Genomic DNA, 7,894 nt, shown 5'->3' with positions numbered 1-7,894 from the left:
GGCTCAGTGGCCATGGCTCACGGGCCCAGCCGCTCTGCAGCATGTGGGATCTTCCCGGACCCGCGTCCCCTGCATCGGCAGGCGGACTCTCAACCACTGCGCCACCAGGGAAGCCCGACAATGCCGCTTTTATGTGACAGTGAAAAAGTAATGTCAGTCACGGCTGTGGTCCCCAAGCTGAGGGCAGCTCACGTCCACCCCTGCTGGCTGCGAAGGACCTCAGAGCCCACAGAGTCAAAAGTGGCTGCTGCTGAGGGTCCCAGGCCCACCCATCCTTCTGGGGGGGCCTTCTCCAGCGGGATCGCTGCTCTCGCGTTTGCAAATCTTAGCCTCGCATCTGCTTCAGACCCAGAGGGGCTGCTGGGTCCCTGCCCCAGGCCCGAGAAGGGGAGAAGGAGACCCGTGGCCTCTCCCAAGCCCCAGCTCATCCCCCTGGGCACTGCCCAGACATGAGGCACTCGTGGGAGACTGGGACGCCAGCCAAGCCCCAGGCCCTGACCGCTGTGTCTGAGCCGCTGCAGGGCTCGGGACTCTGCAAGTGACTCCATACCAGCCCAGGCCGGGGAGGGTGTGTGTGTCCCACTTCACAGCCAAGAACACCGAGGCTCACGGAGGTCTCAGCAGGCCCCAGCCCCAGCCAGGGCGGGGCTGAGATCTTCTCTGTCCCCACGTTCCTCCCAGGGCCCCCATGCCCCACCTCGCTGTGCTCAAGCCCACAGCCTCCCGAGGCCCCCTGCCCCCAGAGCTCGCAGCCAGGGCCCTCGCACGGGGCACCTCGGGGAGGGGAATCGTCTGTTCTCCTTAAGCCTCCATCTTTAAGCCGGCCGTTGCCTTGGCAACGGTCTGTGGCTGACCTTTGTGCAGGAAGAAAGGGTGACCCTCCCAACGCAGCCCCCCTCCCTGCCATCCCCACCTCCCGCCCCGCCATGGTTTAAAGGCATCTGTCTAAACAATACATTATAGATTTCTCTGCCGGTGCTCACGGCCTGAGAATTTCAATCTAGGTGCTCCACCGTGTCCCAAACTTGAGGAGGAAACGGTGTCCTGGGAGAGGGCGTTAGAAATGCATGCTCTGGGCTGGGGTGGGCCTGGGAATCAGCAGACGCCGCCCGGACGGCCCAAGACACAGTCGGGCCAAGATCGGCGCCCCAGCCTCAGTCTCCCCGTCTGTACACTGGACACGGCAGGACCCAGCAGGTGGAGGTGACTGGCTGGCCGTGCTGGAGCCCGTAAGGGGCAGTTCCCCGAGCAGAGCCACTGCCACGCCAGGCACAGGGACGCGCTGGTCAGTGTGCAAACCAGGCCCCCCTCTATTGCCCAGGACAGGGCTGCAGCCGGTCAAGGCCCGGGGTCATCACTGGGCCCGGTGCTCCCTCAGCGGTCACACAAGGGCTGAGGGCGGGAAGGGGCGGCTGGCTCAGCTGGGCCACCCCCACACACAATGGAGAGTGGCTTCGGGTACCAGGACCCTCGCCACCAGGCACAGGAACCAACCCCCAGGCCCCTCCCTCCAATTCCTTAAACAGTGAGGGAAACAAGGAAACGAGGTCAGGGAGGAAAAATTTTCCTCCAAGTTCCTGTTGGCAGGATTTCTGCCCTGGGCTCCTGCCCCCAGCTCCAGACAGCCCTGTGTGCCTGGCCCTCCTGATGGGCCCACCATCGGATCACGTCCCTCCCCTGCTCCAAACTCTGCCATGGCTCCCCAGGGACCTCGGGGGGAAACCAAACTCCTCCCTGAGGTCCCCCAAGCCCTCACTGGCCTCCCCACACCAGCCTCCCCCGCTGCCCATCACACCAGCTGCCCAGAAGACCTGCAAACACACCTGGCTGTCCCCCACCTCAGGGCCTTTGCACTTGCTGTGTCTTCTGCCTAAAGTCACCTCAAGACACTCCTCTCCTTTCAGCTCAAATGACACTTCCTCTCAGAAGGCCTCCCGTTCCTTCCCTTAGAGCTTGTTGACACAGACAGGGAGAGATTGAGGCAGAGAGAGATCCAGGCAGCTTTTGGAGCTCATAGACTGCCGGCTCCCTGAGGACAGGCACCAGCTCTGTCTTCATTTTTATCGTATTATCTTTTAAAATTTCATTTCATGTTCAGACACGATGCACGTGGATTCTGTGCCACACACTTTTCCAGGCGCTTTACAAATACAGACTCACTGGACCCATAACCACCCAGTTACCCCAATGTCTGAAGGTGGAAACTGAGGCCAAGGGAACAGGTCTCTCTTTTCCTGCCGCTCCCCTACACCCAGAGCACACAGTTGGTGCTCAATGAATGCACACGTATTATGTGTTATGATACCAGTCACTGGATGAGGGGTCACTCTATTGACCTCATCTTCACTTGATCACATCTGCAAGGACCCTATTTCCATACACGGTTCCATTCCACGGGTTGGGACTTGGACACATCTCTCTGGGGACACGATTCCACTCATAACAGCACGTCAGTAGCTGTGGGCCCTCCCTCCTCCGCCCCACTCTGCACCGAACCCTCAGCCTCTCAGCCTTCCCTGCGAGGTCTGGGGAGATGCCGTGAGCGTGCCGAGGGCAGTGCCTGGGGCTCCACCGTCTGAAATATTGGGACCTGACATTAAGAGGGGCCCCTCTTAGGGACTACCCTGGCGGTCCAGTGGTTAGGACTCCTCACTTTCACTGTCGAGGGCACAGGTTCAATCCCCGGTCGGGGAACTAAGATCCTGCATGGTGCAGCCCAAAAACAAAATAGAAGGCTCCCCCTTAGATCCAGAGTCAGGCCAGGAAGCCCTTCCTGGGGGCCTGGGACGCTTGGGGCCAGCAGAACCCAAGGGTGTCTGAGCCCTTTCCTGAGTCCCTACGGCCACTCCTGGCATATGGCAGGCGCTCACAGATGGGGCCGCCCCCGAGCTTCGGGACACTGGGAGCAGACATGAGGCAGCCCCTAGGCCCCCGGGGGTCCTGATCTGGTAGCATCAGCTCACCCTCAACCCCAGACTCCGAGGAGTCATGCGGCTGCCCGCCCAAGGCCACAGAATGGAGCCATCCGAACAGCCAGAGCGTGGGGTTCGGGCAGCTGCTGGGCTCAGGGGGCCCGGGAGTGAGGCCGCTGGCCTGGCAACATCGTCCCCAGCCCCGGCTCCTCCTGTGTCCCTCTGTGTCTGTCCCCCTCTGGGTCTCTGTGTCTCCCACCCATTGTGTGGCCTTTGGCCCCCGTCCTCTCTGGCCTCTGTCCAGCAGTCTCCACTCTGTCTCTGAGATCTCCTTCAGGAAAAGAAGGAGATGGATGCAAGGGCAGGGACTTATGCAACCCCTCCTCCTTGAGGACTGGAACGCAGGTCACCTGGTGCCCCAGGCAGAGCGGGGCAGCTTCCAGGGAGGGCCTGGAACCTGCCAGCTGCCTAGCCAACGGACAATGGGGCTTTAGTGGCCCCACCTTTAGGCATCAGGTGGGTGCTACCCACCCCCAGGCCGGGCTCAGGGACTCCATCCCCTGCCATCCCCACCTCTGAACAGCAGGTGCGAACTCACTCCTCTGGGACCACCCCTCCAAGGTCGGGGACCAGAGGAGGAGAGTGGCATTCCTGGACTTCTGGACAGAAAACCGAGGGGTCGTGGACGCTGGGACACCCCCTCCACATGCCCAGCTTGCCCTCCAACAAGAGCGGTGGTGAGACCCCCATCTGCGGGAGCATGCAAGCCAGGACCCCCTGCGCAGTTGCCTTTAAGTGAAAAGCAGGTCCGGGCACAGGTGCCGTCCCGGCGTGACGTGAACACATTAGGTGCTGTTAAAGCCCTTTGGCCAATGGAGACACCGGGGTCAGGGCAGGGTCACCCGGAGAGACTCGGGGTCCATGCCCCTGACCCCGCATGAGGCTTTTTCCCGGAGCTGCAGATGCCCTGACCCGCACTATGCTTTTGGCCTTGGTGGGCCTTGACCTTGTGTGAGGGTTTCATGCACAAGGCAAGGGATGATTAAAGGGTTTTCAAGAACAGCATCCCCTAGGGCTTCCCTGGTGGTGCAGTGGTTAAGAATCCGCCTGCCGATGCAGGGGACACGGGTTCGAGCCCCGGTCCGGGAAGATCCCACATGCCGCGGAGCAACTAAGCCCGTGCACCACAACTACTGAGCCTGCGCTCTAGAGGCCGCGAGCCACAACTACTGAGCCCACGTGCCACAACTACTGAAGCCCAGGCACCTAGAGCCCGTGCTCCGCAACAAGAGAAGCCACCGCAATGAGAAGCCTGCGCACCGCAAAGAAGAGTAGCCCCCACTCGCCGCAACTAGAGAAAGTACGTGCACAGCAACGAGGACCCAACGCAGCCAAAAATAAATAAATAAATAGATAAATAAATTAAATTAAAAAAAAAAAAAGAACAGCTTCCCCGTCATAAACTCCAACAGAGTGGGAAACAGCCCAAGTGTCTCTCAGTGGTGAAGAGATAAACACCATGTGGTCCCTCCACACACGGGAACATCACTCAGCCATGTAAAGGAGAGAAGCCCTGACACTCGCTACCACGTGGACGGACCTTGAGAACACGATGCTGTGAGAGAAGCCAGACACAGAAGGACGCACAGTGTGTGATACCACTGACTGATGGGAAACGTCCAGAACAGGTAAATCCACAGAGACAGAGAGTGGGTTCCTGGCTGTCAGGGGCTGGGGTGACTGCTGATGGGGACGGGGCTTCTGGAAGGATGAAAATGTTCTAGAATCGACTGTGTTGATGGACACATAACCTTGTGAATATAGTAAAACAAATGAGTCATACACTTTAAATGAATGAACTGTAAGGTACATATCTCAATAATGTTGTTAAAACCGTGACATGCCCTCCTGCCCTGTGTCCCATTCCTCCCGGACTTTGGAAGTCCACCCCAGGTAAGGCACAACTTCGCCCTCACCCAGGGCCACATGCAAGGAGGCCTTGTCTGGAAGCCTTGCAAGCTAGTGAGCTTCCCGTCTCCAGAGGCATGCAAGCAGGGAGCAGCAAGCTGCGGGCAGGGCTCCCTGCCCTTGGTGATGAATGGCCTCTGACTCAGGCCCAGCATTGAAAACCCTGGAACTCCTGGCTGCTAAAACTACCTGGGATCTCAGACACTGTGCCTGGTGTAGGGGCCCCAGGGGTGAGCCCTCTGCTGAGATGGCACCTCAGGGACGTAGCCTCAGGGCCTGGTGGGGCCGCTGCCACTGCACATACATACATGTACGTTCACATGCACACATATAACTGTTTGGGGATTTTCCCCTTCTTTTCTTCAAGTGAAGGAGCCTGTCATGGTCACGGGGCAATGGTGACACCATGGATTTCACGGCGCTTTCATCATCGCCGGCCTGGCTCACAAAGGCCCCTCTAAGCCGTCTCCTCTATTCTCTACGTGGGAGCCTCCTCGTTTCCTATTAACTACAAAAGTCTCAATCCCATTAGGGTGGGGGCAGAGGGACAGCAGGCCGGCCGGGGGCCCTGGGGACCCTCATTAGGCCAGCGGTGTTCCCGCAGGTCTGAGGGTCTCTGACAACCCCCCTCCCCACCTCAGCACCTCCGGAAGCAACAGTAGGACGCTGAGCCACCCACAAGGGCCACTCCTTCCGGGCAGGAATGCCGGGCGGGGGGCAGAGGGTTCTGGGCATCTAGGGGTTCAGCTGACATCATTTCGTGCAGCTGAGAAGTGTCTCTGGACCCCGACTTATGCCGCATCCCCTGAACCTCCGTCTCCTTACTCGGAAAATGGGGCCAATGCCACATCCCCCAGCTGTCGCCCACCCTACCCTTCCTATCCGAGCCGGGACCCTCCTGAGGATCAACTGGCCTCGCCGTGTGGCCGCGGGAATGTCCGGCCATGCCCTGGAATTCGGATTAACCCTGAGGGCAGTGGGGAGCCTTGGATAGAGGCAGGGGAGGGTCACGGTTTGACTTGGGGTTTTGAAAAGTGCCCTGGTTGCCCCAGGAAGCAGGCAGTGTGGGGTAGTTAACCGCCCTGACCCAGAGCAGAGTCGTGGATGAGGGAAGGGGCAGATGCCGTGTGTGTTGTACAAGATGGGGACAGACGCGGGGGTCAGGGAGGGGGCGGATCCCTGTGGGACCCCGGCCTGGGTGTGCTGGCCCACAGGGAGGAAGGAACGAATCGGGCTGCCTACATACGATATTCAGACACGAATCTCATCAGCGCTCTGACCAACACGGAGAAAAGGACAGGACAAAATGGGAATATCCACGCACGGGAACGTCACTCAGCCACGAAACGGGGTGAAGCCCTGACACTCGCTACCACATGGACAGACCCTGAGGACACGACGCTCAGTGAGAGAAGCCAGACACAGAAGGACACACAGGGTGTGATTCCACTGATGGGAAACGTCCAGAACGGGCCGATCCACAGACACAGAGCGTGGGTTCCTGGTTGTCAGGGGCTGGGGGAGGGTGGGGGGGTGACTGCTTATGCGGACAGGGTTTCTTTTGGGGTGATGGAATTTTCTGGAATTAGACAGAAGTCATGGTTGCACCACACTGTGAATGGACTTGAAAACACCGAACTGCACACTTTGAATGGATGAAGTACGTGGTACGTGAATCACACCTCAATTAGAAACAAGAGAATCACTGGGTCTTCTGGGTAAGAATGTACCGCTCACGCCATCAGTGTATGAAGCCGTCCTTTTGCAAACACATTTGCCTCCCGTACTCGACCGTAACTTTCTGGAGGCAGTGGGGCACAATCCCCCAGCCTCTTTGTAATAAATATTGTTGAACTGAAAGTGAGAATGGGGTCGACACATGGGGGAGGGTGTGCCCAGTGGGGCTGCCCTTCACCTGATTGGCCAAGGGATGTCACACACGGGAAGGGAACAGGCCTGTGCAAAGGCCCTGAGGCAGGCACAAGATTCATTTGTTTCAAAGAACAGGATGGCTGGGTCGGAGTAAGCAAGGAGGAGGGGCGGCCTGTGGGGCCAGATTCCTTACTCTCAGTGCCGTGAACCCGTATAGAGAAGCGCCTGGGGAGAAGGTTCAGGGGCGGAGCAGGGCGGCTGAAAGACGCTGGAACCCCAGTGCCACCCCACAGCAGACGGCATGCTGGGGAGGGATAGAAGCCAGTGCTTTGGCGGGGACACCTCCCCACAATGAAAACAAGAATGGCTGCCAGGGCAATGTGGCCTTCCTGGGGCCCAGGACATGGGAAATGGCCACTAGATGGGCTAATCATACCGAAGGAGGGACCCAGGTGTGCTCATTACACAGAAGGGGACCACAATGTGCTAACTTCACAGAGGGAGCACCGCAAACGTGCCAATTGTACAGAAGAGGAATCCCAGATGTGCTAATTACACAGAGGGAGCGCCATATGTGCTAATTACACAGAAGGGGACTCACATGTGCTAATTACATAAAAGGGGTGGCAAAAGTGCTAATTACACAAAAGCGGGTCCCACATGAGCTAATCACACAGAGGGAGCCCCACGTGTGCTGAGAATGACCAAACCCTCTGTGCCTCAGTTTCTTTTTCTGAGACATGGGTCTTCCAAGAGGAAGAAGCTGTACAGCAGAAACTAACAGCATCGTAAACAACATGGTAAAGCAACTATATTCCAAAAAAAAAAAAAAAAAGAGGATGAAGCCAGAAGCCACTCCTCAGGCGGCAGGTGGAGCTGGCAGAGGCAGGAGGTGGGCACGGGGCAGGCTTGGGGTTCCAGCCGAGGGTCAGATCCGACCCTGAGGCTCTGGAAGACAGGGGACAGCCTGGGGCCGGTGGCTGACACCTGAGCCCACTCTGGTTGTCCACAGCTTGAACCCTGCGGCTCCGTCCCTGCCAGGCCCCACCTGGACCCCACCCAGCTTCCCCCCTGGCCCTGCTGGGCCCCCACTCCTGCCTGTGCCCAGGCAGCTGGAGGGAGCTGGGAAACAAAGTAACTTA

The sequence above is a fragment of the Phocoena sinus genome, chromosome 3 (genome assembly GCF_008692025.1).
Source record: "Phocoena sinus isolate mPhoSin1 chromosome 3, mPhoSin1.pri, whole genome shotgun sequence".
NCBI lineage: Eukaryota > Metazoa > Chordata > Mammalia > Artiodactyla > Phocoenidae > Phocoena > Phocoena sinus.
Note: the sequence above shows the minus strand (reverse complement) of the source record.